Here is a 16,319-nt window from a genome sequence, read left to right as displayed (position 1 = left end):
TGTGTTGATCATCACTGTCAGGGTATGACACTGGGACTAGGTGTTGATCATCTCTGTCAGTGTATGGCACTGGGACTATGTGTTGATCATCACTGTCAGTGTATGACACTGGGACTAGGTGTTGATCATCTCTGTCAGTGTATGGCACTGGGACTATGTGTTGATCATCTCTGTCAGTGTATGACACTGGGACTAGGTGTTGATCATCTCTGTCAGTGGACTGTGTGTTGATCATCTCTGTCAGTGTATGACACTGGGACTATGTGTTGATCATCTCTGTCAGTGTATGACACTGGGACTATGTGTTGATCATCTCTGTCAGTGTATGACACTGGGACTATGTGTTGATCATCTCTGTCAGTGTATGGCACTGGGACTATGTGTTGATCATCTCTGTCAGTGTATGACACTGGGACTATGTGTTGATCATCTCTGTCAGTGTATGACACTGGGACTATGTGTTGATCATCTCTGTCAGTGTATGGCACTGGGACTATGTGTTGATCATCTCTGTCAGTGTATGACACTGGGACTATGTGTTGATCATCTCTGTCAGTGTATGACACTGGGACTAGGTGTTGATCATCTCTGTCAGTGGACTATGTGTTGATCATCTCTGTCAGTGTATGACACTGGGACTATGTGTTGATCATCTCTCCCAGTGTATGACACTGGGACTATGTGTTGATCATCTCTGTCAGTGTATGACACTGGGACTATGTGTTGATCATCTCTGTCAGTGTATGGCACTGGGACTATGTGTTGATCATCTCTGTCAGTGTATGACACTGGGACTAGGTGTTGATCATCTCTGTCAGTGGACTGTGTGTTGATCATCTCTGTCAGTGTATGACACTGGGACTATGTGTTGATCATCTCTGTCAGTGTATGACACTGGGACTATGTGTTGATCATCTCTGTCAGTGTATGACACTGGGACTATGTGTTGATCATCTCTGTCAGTGTATGGCACTGGGACTATGTGTTGATCATCTCTGTCAGTGGACTGTGTGTTGATCATCTCTGTCAGTGTATGACACTGGGACTATGTGTTGATCATCTCTGTCAGTGTATGACACTGGGACTATGTGTTGATCATCTCTGTCAGTGTATGACACTGGGACTAGGTGTTGATCATCTCTGTCAGTGGACTATGTGTTGATCATCTCTGTCAGTGTATGACACTGGGACTATGTGTTGATCATCTCTCCCAGTGTATGACACTGGGACTATGTGTTGATCATCTCTGTCAGTGTATGACACTGGGACTATGTGTTGATCATCTCTGTCAGTGTATGGCACTGGGACTATGTGTTGATCATCTCTGTCAGTGTATGGCACTGGGACTATGTGTTGATCATCTCTGTCAGTGTATGGCACTGGGACTATGTGTTGATCATCTCTGTCAGTGTATGACACTGGGACTATGTGTTGATCATCTCTGTCAGTGTATGACACTGGGACTAGGTGTTGATCGTCTCTGTCAGTGTATGACACTGGGACTATGTGTTGATCATCTCTGTCAGTGTATGACACTGGGACTAGGTGTTGATCGTCTCTGTCAGTGTATGACACTGGGACTATGTGTTGATCGTCTCTGTCAGTGTATGACACTGGGACTAGGTGTTGATCGTCTCTGTCAGTGTATGACACTGGGACTAGGTGTTGATCGTCTCTGTCAGTGTATGACACTGGGACTAGGTGTTGATCGTCTCTGTCAGTTTATGACACTGGGACTAGGTGTTGATCGTCTCTGTCAGTGTATGACACTGGGACTATGTGTTGATCATCTCTGTCAGTGTATGACACTGGGACTAGGTGTTGATCGTCTCTGTCAGTGTATGACACTGGGACTAGGTGTTGATCATCTCTGTCAGTGTATGGCACTGGGACTATGTATTGATCATCTCTGTCAGTGTATGGCACTGGGACTAGGTGTTGATCATCTCTGTCAGTGTATGGCACTGGGACTATGTATTGATCATCTCTGTCAGTGTATGACACTGGGACTATGTGTTGATCATCTCTGTCAGTGTATGGCACTGGGACTATGTATTGATCATCTCTGTCAGTGTATGACACTGGGACTATGTGTTGATCATCTCTGTCAGTGTATGGCACTGGGACTATGTGTTGATCATCTCTGTCAGTGTATGACACTGGGACTATGTGTTGATCATCTCTGTCAGTGTATGGCACTGGGACTAGGTGTTGATCATCTCTGTCAGTGTATGGCACTGGGACTATGTGTTGATCATCTCTGTCAGTGTATGGCACTGGGACTAGGTGTTGATCATCTCTGTCAGTGTATGGCACTGGGACTATGTGTTGATCATCTCTGTCAGTGTATGGCACTGGGACTATGTGTTGATCATCTCTGTCAGTGTATGACACTGGGACTAGGTGTTGATCATCTCTGTCAGTGTATGGCACTGGGACTATGTATTGATCATCTCTGTCAGTGTATGGCACTGGTACTAGGTGTTGATCATCTCTGTCAGTGTATGACACTGGGACTATGTGTTGATCATCTCTGTCAGTGTATGGCACTGGTACTAGGTGTTGATCATCTCTGTCAGTGTATGACACTGGGACTATGTATTGATCATCTCTGTCAGTGTATGGCACTGGGACTAGGTGTTTTATTATTCTTTCCCTCCTTTCATGTCCGATCTATCTCTCTTGTTGTTCCTCTCTAGCGAACTGAGGCATGTTGATATGAGACTAGCAGGCAGGCCACTGGGGAAATGCTGCCGTCCATTTAATCATTCATGAGATCTCACAGATCTCCCTGTGTATTCCAAAGTGACTGATAATACACACACACACACACACACACACACACACACACACACACACACACACACACACACACACACACACACACACACACACACACACACACACAGACACACACACACACACAGTGGGCCTGTGGTCCATGTGTTGGCTCAGTACACAACATGGTAGGTTGTTTGGTGGACACATGGGAGGGAGGGAGGGAGACTGTGTGTGATTTTCTCTTTCTTTTCATCTGACAGCAAGATGGATTATTGCAATCACAGGAGCCATCAGAGGTCCAGAGTGGAGGTCCATGGGGCAGCGGGATACAGCCATGGGAAACCAGCTCTCAGATTACTGCTCCCCGCCCGCTGCCATGGGAAACCAGCTCTCAGATTACTGCTCCCCGCCCGCTGCCATGGGAAACCAGCTCTCAGATTACTGCTCCCCGCCCGCTGCCATGGGAAACCAGCTCTCAGATTACTGCTCCCTGCCCGCTGCCATGGGAAACCAGCTCTGTTGATTTGTCTCGGGTTCTGTTGTTTGTTACACATTCATTGTTGTTATTTTCTCATTCCTTTGATGTACGAAACATGTACATTTCGCTATAGAAATGTGTGTAGGCATTTTGTGTGTGTGTGTGTTCAACAGAGTAAATGTAGGAGAGAGGGAGATAACTAAAGAAGGAGAAAGGAGATAACTGAAGAAGGAGAGGGGAGATAACTGAAGAAGGAGAGAGGGAGACAACTAAAGAAGGAGAGAGGGAGATAACTAAAGAATGAGAGAGGGAGATAACTAAAGAAGGAGAGAGGGAAACAACTAAAGAAGGAGAGAGGGAGATAACTAAAGAATGAGAGAGGAGACAACTAAAGAAGGAGAGAGGAGACAACTAAAGAAGGAGAGAGGGAGATAACGAAAGAAGAAGAGAGGGAGATAACTAAAAGAAGGAGGGAGGGAGACAACGAAAGAAGGAGAGAGACAAGTAAAGACGGAGAGAGGGAGATAACTAAAGAAGGAGAGAGGGAGGGAGACAACTGAAGAAGAAGTGAGGGAGATAACTAAAGAAGGAGAGAGGGAGACAACTAAAGAAGGAGAGAGGAGATAACTAGAGAGATCACAAAAGAGTTTTGTGTATTGTGTTATTGTTCACTAAGTCAATATGGTGCTTAAAATGATCAATTTCACAGTTATTGTGTTAACCTCTTTGATCAATCAAATGTATTTATAAAGCCCTTTTCTACATCAGCTGATGTCACAAGGTGCTGTACAGAAACCCATCCTGAAACCCCAAACAGCAAGCAATGCAGATGTAGAAGCACGGTGGCTAGGAAAAACTAGCCAGAAACCTAGAGAGGAACCAGGCTCTGAGGGGTGGCCAGTCCTCTTCTGGCTGTGCCGGGTGGAGATTATAACAGAACACGGCCAAGATGTTCAAACGTTCATAGATGACTAGCAGGGTCAAATAATAATAACCACAGTGGTTGTCGAGGGTGCAACAGGTCAGCACCTAAGGAGTAAATGTCTGCTGGCTTTTCATAGCCGATCATTAAGAGTATCTCTACTGCTCCTGCTGTCTCTAGAGAGTTGAAAACAGCAGGTCTGAGACAGGTAGAACGTCCGGTGAACAGGTCAGGGTTCCATAGCCGCAGGCAGAACAATTGAAACTGGAGCAGCAGCATGGCCAGGTGGACTGGGGACAGCAAGGAGTCATCAGGCCAGGTAGTCCTGAGGCATGGTCCTAGGGCTCATTCTCCTCCGAGAGAAGAGAAAGAGAGAGAGAATTAGGGACCATACTTAAATTCACACAGGACACCGGATGAGACAAGAGAAATACTCCAGATGTAACAAACTGACCCTAGCCCCCCGACACAAACTACTGCAGCATAATTTCTGGAGGCTGAGACAGGAGGGGTCGGGAGACACTGTGGCCCATCCGACTATACCCCCGGACAGGGCTAAACAGGCAGGATATAACCCCACCCATTTTGCCAAGGCACAGCCCCCACACCATTGGAGGGATATCTTTAACCACCAACTTACTACCCTGAGACTAGGCCGAGTATAGCCCACAAAGATCTCCGCCATGGCACAACCCAAGGGGGGACGCCAACCCGGACAGGAAGATCACGTCAGTGACTCAACCCACTCAAGTGACGCACCCCTCCTAGGGACGACATGGAAGAGCACCAGTAAGCCAGTGACTCAGCCCCTGTAACAGGGTTAGGAGGCAGAGAATCCCACTGGAGAGAGGGGAACAGGCCAGGCAGAGACAGCAAGGGTGGTTCGTCGCTCCAGTACCTTTCCGTTCACCTTCACACTCCTGGGCCAGACTACACTCAATCATAGGACCTACTGAAGTAGGTCTGAGTCTCCTCACATGGGTAGGCAGACCATTCCTTAAAAATTGAGCTCTATAGGAGAAAGTCCTGCCTCCAGCTGTTTACTTAGAAATTCTAGGGACAATAAGGAGACCTGCGTCTTGTGACCATAGCGTATGTGTAGGTATGTACAGCAGGACCAAATTGGAAGGATAGGTAGGAGCAAGCCCATGTAATGATTTGTAGGTTAGCAGTAAAACCTTGAAATCAGCCCTTGCCTTAACAGGAAGCCAGTGTAGGGAGGCACTGGAGTAATATGATCACATTTTTTGGTTCTAGTCAGGATTCTAGCAGCCGTATTTAGCACTAACTGCAGTTTATTTAGTGCTTTATCCGGGTCGCCGGAAAGTAGAGCACTGCAGTAGTCTAATCACGAAGTGACAAAAGCATGGACAAATTCTTCTGCATCATTTTTAGACAGAAAGGTTTGTCAAAAGAGAGATCGGTGTCCAGAGTAACGCCGAGGTCATTCACAGTTTTATTTGAGACAACTGTACAACCATCAAGATTAATTGTCAGATCCAACAGAAGATCTCTTTGTTTCTTGGGACCTAGAAATATCATTTTTTGTTTTGTCCGAGTTTAAAAGTAAAACAAATTGCCGCCATCCACTTCCTGTCTGAAACACAGGCTTCCTGGGAGGGCAGTTTGGGGGCTTCACCATGTCTCATCGAAATGTACAGCTGTGTGTCGTCCACATAGCAGTGAAAGTTAACATTATGTTTCAGAATGACATCACCAAGAGGTAAATTATTTATTAAAAATAGTGGTCCTAAAACGGAGCCTTGAGGATCTCTTGATGTACAGTGGAAGAGAGACTTTCCACCCTCCACTCTGCTGAAGGTTAAAGAGAAACATCTGCTGCTACCAGAATGAGATTACTGTGTACAGGTGTTAGCCATGGGCGTCAGCAGGGCTTGGCCCTATCGCAAGACAACACTAGTGAAATGAGCAGTGAGAAAAGGCTGGTATACCATCCAGTCAGAGGATCAAACGACAGAGGTGGATGAAATGAGCAGTGAGAAAAGGCTGGTATACCATCCAGTCAGAGGATCAAAGCGACAGAGGTGGATGAAATGAGCAGTGAGAAAAGGCTGGTATACCATCCAGTCAGAGGATCAAACGACAGAGGTGGATGAAATGAGCAGTGAGAAAAGGCTGGTATACCATCCAGTCAGAGGATCAAACGACAGAGGTGGATGAAATGAGCAGTGAGAAAAGGCTGGTATACCATCCAGTCAGAGGATCAAACGACAGAGGTGGATGAAATGAGCAGTGAGAAAAGGCTGGTATACCATCCAGTCAGAGGATCAAACGACAGAGGTGGATGAAATGAGCAGTGAGAAAAGGCTGGTATACCATCCAGTCAGAGGATCAAACGACAGAGGTGGGACCAAGTCAATATTATTCAAGTCTCAAGTCACAAGGTCCGAGTCGATTCCCAAGCAGAACCGGTCAAGACTCGAGTCAAGTCCCAAATCGTGCATTCTAAGAGCAAGTCATGTTGAGTCAAGTCCCAAATCGTGCATTCTAAGAGCAAGTCATGTTGAGTCAAGTCCCAAATCGTGCATTCTAAGAGCAAGTCATGTTGAGTCAAGTCCCAAATCGTGCATTCTAAGAGCAAGTCATGTTGAGTCAAGTCACAAGTTTTCAAGTCAGGTAAAACTAAATCTATACATGCAAGGACTTGTTCAACTACAAATCTTTGTCTATTTATTGAGGCTCCCCTTGTTATTATTTTATCTATGAAATATTTAGATTATCCTATGTAATTATAAAATTGGCACCTTGTAGCAGTCCTAAGGGCATGACAGCAGTAGAAGGCAAGGCAGGTTGGCATGCTCAGAGTGCAGATGTATTTACAGGTCTAACACCACATTATCAAAATATACAAGAATATTTACCAAATTCACACTGAAATACACGGACAATAGCCCAAACCAAATGGACTCTGTATCAGGCTTAACCTGGTCTATCTTAATGGACACAGGTAGAGGGCAAGACTGTACAGTCTTGCCCTCTACCTGTGTCCATTAAGATAGACCAGGTTAAGCCTGATACAGAGTCCATTAGGTTTCTCAAGGGGAGGCTGTACAGTCTTGCCCTCTACCTGTGTCCATTAAGATAGACCAGGTTAAGCCTGTTACAGAGTCCATTTGGTTTCTCAAGGGGAGGCTGTACAGTCTTGCCCTCTACCTGTGTCCATTAAGATAGACCAGGTTAAGCCTGTTACAGAGTCCATTTGGTTTCTCAAGGGGAGGCTGTACAGTCTTGCCCTCTACCTGTGTCCATTAAGATAGACCAGGTTAAGCCTGTTACAGAGTCCATTTGGTTTCTCAAGGGGAGGCTGTACAGCCTCCCCTTGAGAAACCAAATGGACTCTGTCTAACAGGAGCTCAAACAGGTAGGCCTGGATAATACAGGCACTTGGCCCCACGACCATACAATTACCCCATTGCCAATTACAACCAAATAACTGGTTCTACAATGTAAAAGTCCATTTCCGCATCCATTGTTACATTGGTACATGTGTCTTAATCACACTAAACGATTACTAATGATATTTCCATACCATGCGGCAGGGTAGCCTAGTGGTTAGAGTGTAGAGGCGGCAGGGTAGCCTAGTGGTTAGAGCGTTGGACTTGTAACAGGAAGGTTGCGAGTTAAAACTCCTGAGCTGACAATGTACAAATCTGTCGTTCTGCCCCTGAACAAGGCAGTTAACCCACTGTTCCCCTGAACAAGGCAGTTAACCCACTGTTCCCCTGAACAAGGCAGTTAACCCACTGTTCCCCTGAACAAGGCAGTTAACCCACTGTTCCCCTGAACAGGCAGTTAACCCACTGTTCCCCTGAACAAGGCAGTTAACCCACTGTTCCCCTGAACAAGGCAGTTAACCCACTGTTCCCCTGAACAAGGCAGTTAACCCACTGTTCCCCTGAACAAGGCAGTTAACCCACTGTTCCCCTGAACAAGGCAGTTAACCCACTGTTCCCCTGAACAAGGCAGTTAACCCACTGTTCCCCTGAACAGGCAGTTAACCCACTGTTCCCCTGAACAAGGCAGTTAACCCACTGTTCCCCTGAACAGGCAGTTAACCCACTGTTCCCCTGAACAAGGCAGTTAACCCACTGTTCCCCTGAACAAGGCAGTTAACCCACTGTTCCCCTGAACAAGGCAGTTAACCCACTGTTCCCCTGAACAGGCAGTTAACCCACTGTTCCCCTGAACAAGGCAGTTAACCCACTGTTCCCCTGAACAGGCAGTTAACCCACTGTTCCCCTGAACAGGCAGTTAACCCACTGTTCCCCTGAACAGGCAGTTAACCCACTGTTCCCCTGAACAGGCAGTTAACCCACTGTTCCCCTGAACAAGGCAGTTAACCCACTGCCCTCCTCTCTGAACAGGCAGTTAACCCACTGTTCCCCTGAACAGGCAGTTAACCCACTGTTCTGAACAAGGCAGTTAACCCACTGTTCCCCCTGAACAAGGCAGTTAACCCACTGTTCCCCTTGAACAAGGTGCATAACCCACTGTTCCCTGAACAAGGCAGTTAACCCACTGTTCCCCTGAACAAGGCAGTTAACCCACTGTTCCTCTGAACAAGGCAGTTAACCCACTGTTCCCCTGAACAAGGCAGTTAACCCACTGTTCCCCCTGAACAGGCAGTTAACCCACTGTTCCCCTGAACAGGCAGTTAACCCACTGTTCCCCTGAACAGGCAGTTAACCCACTGTTCCCTGAACAAGGCAGTTAACCCACTGTTCCCCTGAACAGGCAGTTAACCCACTGTTCCCCTGAACAAGGCAGTTAACCCACTGTTCCCCTGAACAAGGCAGTTTAACCCATTGCTCCCTGAACAGGCAATTAACCCACTGTTCCCCTGAACAAGGCAGTTAACCCACTGTTCCCCTGAACAGGCAGTTAACCCACTGTTCCCCTGAACAGGCAGTTAACCCACTGTTCCCTGAACAAGGCAGTTAACCCACTGTTCCCCTGAACAAGGCAGTTCACCCCTGTTCCCCTGAACAGGCAGTTAACCCACTGTTCCCTGAACAAGGCAGTTAACTCACTGTTCCCCTGAACAAGGCAGTTAACCCACTGTTCCCCTAAACAAGGCAGTTAACCCACTGTTCCCCTGAACAAGGCAGTTAACCCACTGTTCCCCTGAACAAGGCAGTTAACCCACTGTTCCCCTAAACAAGGCAGTTAACCCACTGTTCCCCTGAACAAGGCAGTTAACCCACTGTTCCCCTGAACAGGCAATTAACCCACTGATCCGCCGAACAAGGCAGTTAACCCACTGTTCCCCTGAACAGGCAGTTAACCCACTGTTCCCCTGAACAGGCAGTTAACCCACTGTTCCCCTGAACAAGGCAGTTAACCCACTGTTCCCCTGAACAGGCAGTTAACCCACTGTTCCCCTGAACAAGGCAGTTAACCCACTGTTCCCCTGAACAAGGCAGTTAACCCACTGTTCCCCTAAACAGGCAGTTAACCCACTGTTCCCCTGAACAAGGCAGTTAACTCACTGTTCCCCTGAACAAGGCAGTTAACCCACTGTTCCCCTAAACAAGGCAGTTAACCCACTGTTCCCCTGAACAAGGCAGTTAACCCACTGTTCCCCCTGAACAAGGCAGTTAGCCCACTGTTCCCTGAACAAGGCAGTTAACCCACTGTTCCCCTGAACAAGGCAGTTAACCCACTGTTCCCCTGAACAAGGCAGTTAACCCACTGTTCCCCTGAACAAGGCAGTTAACCCACTGTTCCTCTGAACAAGGCAGTTAACCCACTGTTCCCCTGAACAAGGCAGTTAACCCACTGTTCCCCTGAACAAGGCAGTTAACCCACTGTTCCCCTGAACAAGGCAGTTAACCCACTGTTCCCCTGAACAAGGCAGTTAACCCACTGTTCCCCTGAACAAGGCAGTTAACCCACTGTTCCTCGGCCGTCATTGAAAATAAAAATGTCTTCTTAACTGACTTACCTTTATTTCACACACACACAGTAGACCCTCTCTCACACTGTTCTTCACTATGTCTCTGCTGAAACATGCTGAACACATTGAAGCTGGCTTAAATAAATACCAACAAGGGATAGGCCTTTAAATAAATACCAACAAGGGATAGGCCTTTAAATAAATACCAACAAGGGATAGGCATTTAAATAAATACCAACAAGGGATAGACCTTTAAATAAATACCAACAAGGGATAGGCCTTTAAATAAATACCAACAAGGGATAGGCCTTTAAATAAATACCAACAAGGGATAGGACTTTAAATAAATGCCAACAAGGGATAGGCCTTTAAATAAAGACCAACAAGGGATAGACCTTTAAATAAATACCAACAAGGGATAGGCCTTTAAATAAATACCAACAAGGGATAGGCCTTTAAATAAATGCCAACATGGAATGTGCCTTTGATTTTATTTATCAGGATCCTCATTAGCCAATGGTGACAGCTCGTCTTACTGGGGTCCGACACATTTTTTTTATTTTTTTTTTAAAGACATTACAGGCTAAATACTTTACAATTTGCATACATTTAAATACATGACAATTTACATACATTTAAATACATTAACATGTGGCATGTGTGTGAATCTATCAGTTCCACAGACTTGTCAGTACATACACACAACAAGTAGGTCACGTATATATAAAGACCAACACTGGGATAGACCTTTAAATAAAGTCCAACAATGGGATAGACCTTTAAATAAAGTCCAACAATGGGATAGACCTTTAAATAAAGACCAACAATGGGATAGACCTTTAAATAAAGACCAACACTGGGATAGACCTTTAAATAAAGACCAACACTGGGATAGACCTTTAAATAAAGTCCAACAATGGGATAGACCTTTAAATAAAGACCAACAATGGGATAGACCTTTAAATAAAGACCAACAATGGGATAGACCTTTAAATAAAGACCAACACTGGGATAGACCTTTAAATAAAGTCCAACAATGGGATAGACCTTTAAATAAAGACCAACAATGGGATAGACCTTTAAATAAAGACCAACACTGGGATAGACCTTTAAATAAAGTCCAACAATGGGATAGACCTTTAAATAAAGACCCCAAAAAACATGAAAAAGTGTGAAACATCTTGGACTGAAACAACTGAACCAATCAGACAAGTAAGGTACGAAAGACATGGGCATTTGATGTAAATATAGCCTGTACAATTTATATGAGAGGGATCATAGAGGTGGAGGGAGCTCTCTCTGTGTGTGTGTGTGTGTGTGTGTGTGTGTGTGTGTGTGTGTGTGTGTGTGTGTGTGTGTGTGTGTGTGTGTGTGTGTGTGTGTGTGTGTGTGTGTGTGTGTGTGTGTGTGTGTGTGTGTGTGTGTGTGTGTGTCGTGTGTGTGTGTGTGTGTGTGTGTGTGTGTGTGTGTGTGTGTGTGTGTGTGTGTGTGTGTGTGTGTGTGTGCGTGCGTGTGTGTGTGTGCGTGCGTGTGTGTCACAGGTATCTTCTTTGGAGGTGGAACAGGAGCCCCAGGGGTTGGTGTTGTGGTTTATCCTGGGGTTGATATTGCCCATGTCTAGTGGTGTGGGATAAGTAGCAGCTGGTCACCTGCTAATGTCTGGGCAGTATCAAGGCTACTGGGGTTAACATGGCCATGATGCTGAACCCATCTCACTGTCCCGTCCTTAAGTCTAAGGTTGCAAGGCCTCCATAAGCAGCCCGTCTTAACAATCCACACAACACGCTGATGAGCAATATCTATATGTTTCTTATACAGTCTAACTCACTTCACAACACTGCTGAACCCTGACTAATAACAACAACAAAATTTACAGACAAGTGAATCACAGTTCAATAATGTTCAATAAATATTAAGTGTTTCTTCCCGTTTACTGAATGGTGTTGAAGATAGTTCCTATAGATTCCCTGCTACAGACTGGCTAGATATCTGACCAATCATGTTCATAGTCGTCACCACATATTGGAAGGTCAAAAGAAGTCAGAGGTCAGGACTCAAACCAGCCCTGAAGGTTGGTGATGGTGTCGGTCCGGAGTCTGTGGTTCCACACTGAGGTCAGGACTCAAACCAGCCCTGAAGGTTGGTGATGGTGTCGGTCCGGAGACTGTGGTTCCACACTGAGGTCAGGACTCAAACCAGCCCTGAAGGTTGGTGATGGTGTCGGTCCGGAGTCTGTGGTTCCACACTGAGGTCAGGACTCAAACCAGCGCTGAAGGTTGGTGATGGTGTCGGTCCGGAGACTGTGGTTCCGCACGACGCGACATGCTGTGCAGTAATGCTCCGCCCAGAAAGCGGTCAGGTGCACGCTGTAGCTCCTCCTCCAAGCCAGGTGTCTCTGCAGGAGGGTGGGGCTCCGGCGCAGCAGCATCAGGTATTGGGCGAGCAGGCGGGGAGAGGAGAAGTCGTCCACATGAATGAAGGCATCATGGGGGAGGAAGCGTTCATAGTTTTCCCGCGGCGGCCCGAGAACTACAGGTACGGCCCCGGCCAGTAAGGAGTTCCACAGCTTCTCGGTGATGTAGTCGGGGTGCTGGGAGTTCTCCAACGCCAGATAAAACAGGTAACGCCTCACCGTGCGCACCACAGTGCTGTCCTCTGGCAGTGGCACGCCTGCGCGCCCGAACACATCCACGTCAACGTAGTTAACCAGCCGACGGTAATACGCCACGCGGGCCTGCGACTCCGACCAGTTACTGATGACCCAGGCCAGTAGGTGGGGCCGTCGGGGGCGTGTGTGTGGGGGGGCGTTGGCGTGAGGGCGAAGGCGGGTCACCAGGTAGCCATAGGGGAGGAAGATGTCTGAATCTGTACGGTAGGTCATGGTGAGGTTGAACACGCCCTCGAACTGCCGCAGGCCACGAGTGTGAGACGGGGACTCAAAATTCATCCAGATCCACTTCTGGCCACGGGGTCGTGGGTCAGACGGGAGCGCCGTGGCGTTGGTCACTATCTCACGGTGGTGCATGATGATGGCGTCAGCCCCAGGGTACATGCGTCGGTCGTCGGTCAGTACACACCCACGGATCCCAAAGCGCGCTCACAGTCCGGCAGTCTGCGGTAACGGCCGAAGGGGTGTGTCCACAACAGAAGGGTGACATCTCTGGGCTCCACCCCAGTGAGAGGGAAGGGTTGGAGTCGTGGGTCAAAGAGATTGAGAAAACACACTCCGAGGAGGAGAAAGAGTCCACAGACGAAAGCGGCGAAACACACCCACGAGCATGACGTTCTCAGAACAGCCACTCGAAATGTTTTGCAGCGACACAGACTGCGGCGCTTACCGGCTCTGTGAAAGGTAGAACGACTCCCTCTTATCCACTGAGTTGCCCACTGAGTTGCCCACTGAGTTAGCTCCATCAAATCCCGTCAGACTTCCAGTTCTTTTATGTCCATTAACTTCTCATGCACACTTTGTCATTAACTCCAGAAATTCTAGAACCTTAACGTCCACTGCCCTGTCACATTCTCCTCTCCGTTGAACTCAGAATAATTATCTCTTCCACCTGGGCTAGGATGACAAGGACAAAAGTTAAGGTCCTCCTTCCTCACACCTGCTATCTCCCTGCGCTATGAGGGGAAAAAAACCAGTCGGCCGAGTCTCAGGAAAACATTTAAGTTAGGCCTACAGTCTCTTTGTCTCTACTCTGTCAGGCGAGAATAGGACATCCGCCACCAGACGTTAATCATATGTTACCGACATTTCCTGAGCTGTGTTGTTAATGTGGTCGCAAACAGATAGGCCGAAACACCATCCTGCTCAAATACTTGATGTGGCAGTGTGCGAGCTCCGGTTACCGGTGAATGGGGTCTTTGTCACCCTGAGAGGCTCTTTCAGGATGGCACAAGTAAACACGCTGTCCCTCGGGTTGAGGGCTGCTATGTATCCGAGAGGCAGCAGTGCCTGAACGTAATGATATACCTCACTGGCTTGAACCAATGATCATACAGTTAGAATGCAGTCCTCTTGAACCAATGATCATACAGTTAGAATGCAGTCCTCTTGAACCAATGATCATACAGTTAGAATGCAGTCCTCTTGAACCAATGATCATACAGTTAGAATGCAGTCCTCTTGAACCAATGATCATACAGTTAGAATGCAGACCTCTTGAACCAATGACCATACAGTTAGAATGCAGTCCTCTTGAACCAATGATCATACAGTTAGAATGCAGTCCTCTTGAACCAATAGACGAGGGACACAAAGTGATGCTGTGAGTAACAACATAAATATAATGTAGGGAAAAATATCACAGATACTTCCAATTTTCTTATCTAATTTAATGTATCATCCATGAGGGAAAAATATCACAGATGCTTCCAATTCTCTTATCTAATTTAATTTATAATCCATGAGGGTAAAATACGATAACCTGCATGTGTTTAAATTTGTTAAACGGTAATGACCTTAGCTGTGTTCGGTCTATAATCTACTTTGCAGACTAAACTCTGATGAACTTCCCCAACTGAGTGGTGCTGAGACAAGGCTTCGTGGAATCTTGTTCCGACTACTATTTACTCGCCAAAAGTCAATACTTTAAAAATAAAAAGTAAATTATAAATCGCCCCATTTTTGTATGTTTGTCCTTTTTAGTTGCGTGCCTTTCTTTGTTTGATGAAATCCTTGTACTTTTTCAATAAACATTCATCAAATCCCACCAACGACTGTTTCCTTGTTGAGATTCAATTGGCACAAGCGCATTTGCGTACAGTTGCCATCTTAGAGCAACAGCAATGAGCAAACAGTCGGTCCAAAAACCCTACAAAACTCCTTTCATTTTCCCATAGGCTTTGTCCAACCAACCATGGAGGACTGCCCACAAAAAGACGGCTCTCTATAGGCAATTGACCTAAAAATCTATTCAACCCGTTATGGCTGTGAGAGAAGTCTATTTTCCTCTTCCGGTTCTAATTTCCATACAGTCCACAAGGGGGCTCCCTTCACCCAGTATTGCTGTCATGTACGGCAAGGCCTCATCAATTACTTTTAGGTATTTCCAGGTATTTAGGAACAGAGGACCATACACTCAAATAGATAGGACACAAACATGCAAAAAAAACATATAAGCTGAATAAAAGCTTCTTTATATTACAACCAAACCATATTCCAGTATCAATGTCCTGTCAGGGTGCTTATTTAAAAGGCATATTCATAATTAAAATGTAATCCCATGCACTGTGTTCTTAAAATTAGGTCTTAATTAATAAAATGCCAGAAAATATGCAGAGAGAAAGTGAGAGAGATTGATAGAGAGCGAGAGAGAGGAGAGAGAGAGAGTCTCTGGTGGCACAGCTGGCGCTGCAGTACAGCGCCCTGAACCACTGTGCCACCTGGGAGGCCTGATTTTCTACGGATTTTTGTTTTAGATTCCGTCTTTCACAGTTGAAGTGTACCTATGATAAATGACAGACCTCTACATGCTTTGTAAGTAGGAAAACCTGCAAAATTGGCAGTGTATCAAATACTTGTTCTCCCCACTGTATATACTCCTAAAAACCAATGAGGAGATGGGAGAGGCGGGACTTGAAGCAAGGTGAAGCATCACAAATAGAACCAAGTTCTATTTTAACATCTGGCTATGCTGGAAGCCCCTTGATGCGGGGAGAGCAGTGTGGGTGCAATGATTGAATAACATGTATGTGTACATTTATTTCCTGCAATGCTCGCACATGCGACGTGACCGGTGTGGTCAGCATGCATGTTCTTTGTTTACACACAGAAGTTCGCGTCTCAACATAGAATCACATGTGTAACGCCTGTCAGTTGTAAGAATGGTCGGACCAAGATGCAGTAGGTTAATCATTTTATTTCATAATAACCAGCAACAAAACAAGAAAGTGTAACCACCCTAAACGTGCAGCTTTGTAGGGCCAAAAGCAACTACACAAAATCAAGATCCCACAAACAACAGGTGGAAAAAAGGCTTCCCTAAATATGATCCCCAATCAGAGACAACAATAGACAGCTGCCCCTGATTGGGAACCATACCAGGCCAACCTAGAAATACACAAACTAGATACCACCTAGTCACACCCTGACCTAACCAAACTAGAGAATAAAAAAAGACTCTCTAAGGTCAGGGCGTGACAACATGGTAAAGGAGTGAACATTATGGGTTCCACGGAGAAAATCGGACCTCTCTGACCTGTGAAACCTCTGAAAT

At 46.3% G+C, this 16,319-nt stretch overlaps 1 pseudogene; it reads right to left on the bottom strand.

The window, feature by feature from the left end:
- Positions 1–12,349: 12,349 nt before the first annotated feature.
- Positions 12,350–13,512, bottom strand: LOC135536066 (alpha-(1,3)-fucosyltransferase 4-like; annotated as a pseudogene).
- Between the last annotated feature and the right edge of the window lie 2,807 nt (positions 13,513–16,319).

This window comes from Oncorhynchus masou, unplaced genomic scaffold (genome assembly GCF_036934945.1).
Source record: "Oncorhynchus masou masou isolate Uvic2021 unplaced genomic scaffold, UVic_Omas_1.1 unplaced_scaffold_5516, whole genome shotgun sequence".
NCBI classification, from domain to species: Eukaryota; Metazoa; Chordata; class Actinopteri; order Salmoniformes; family Salmonidae; genus Oncorhynchus; species Oncorhynchus masou.
This window is presented reverse-complemented; position numbering and strand designations above follow the sequence as displayed.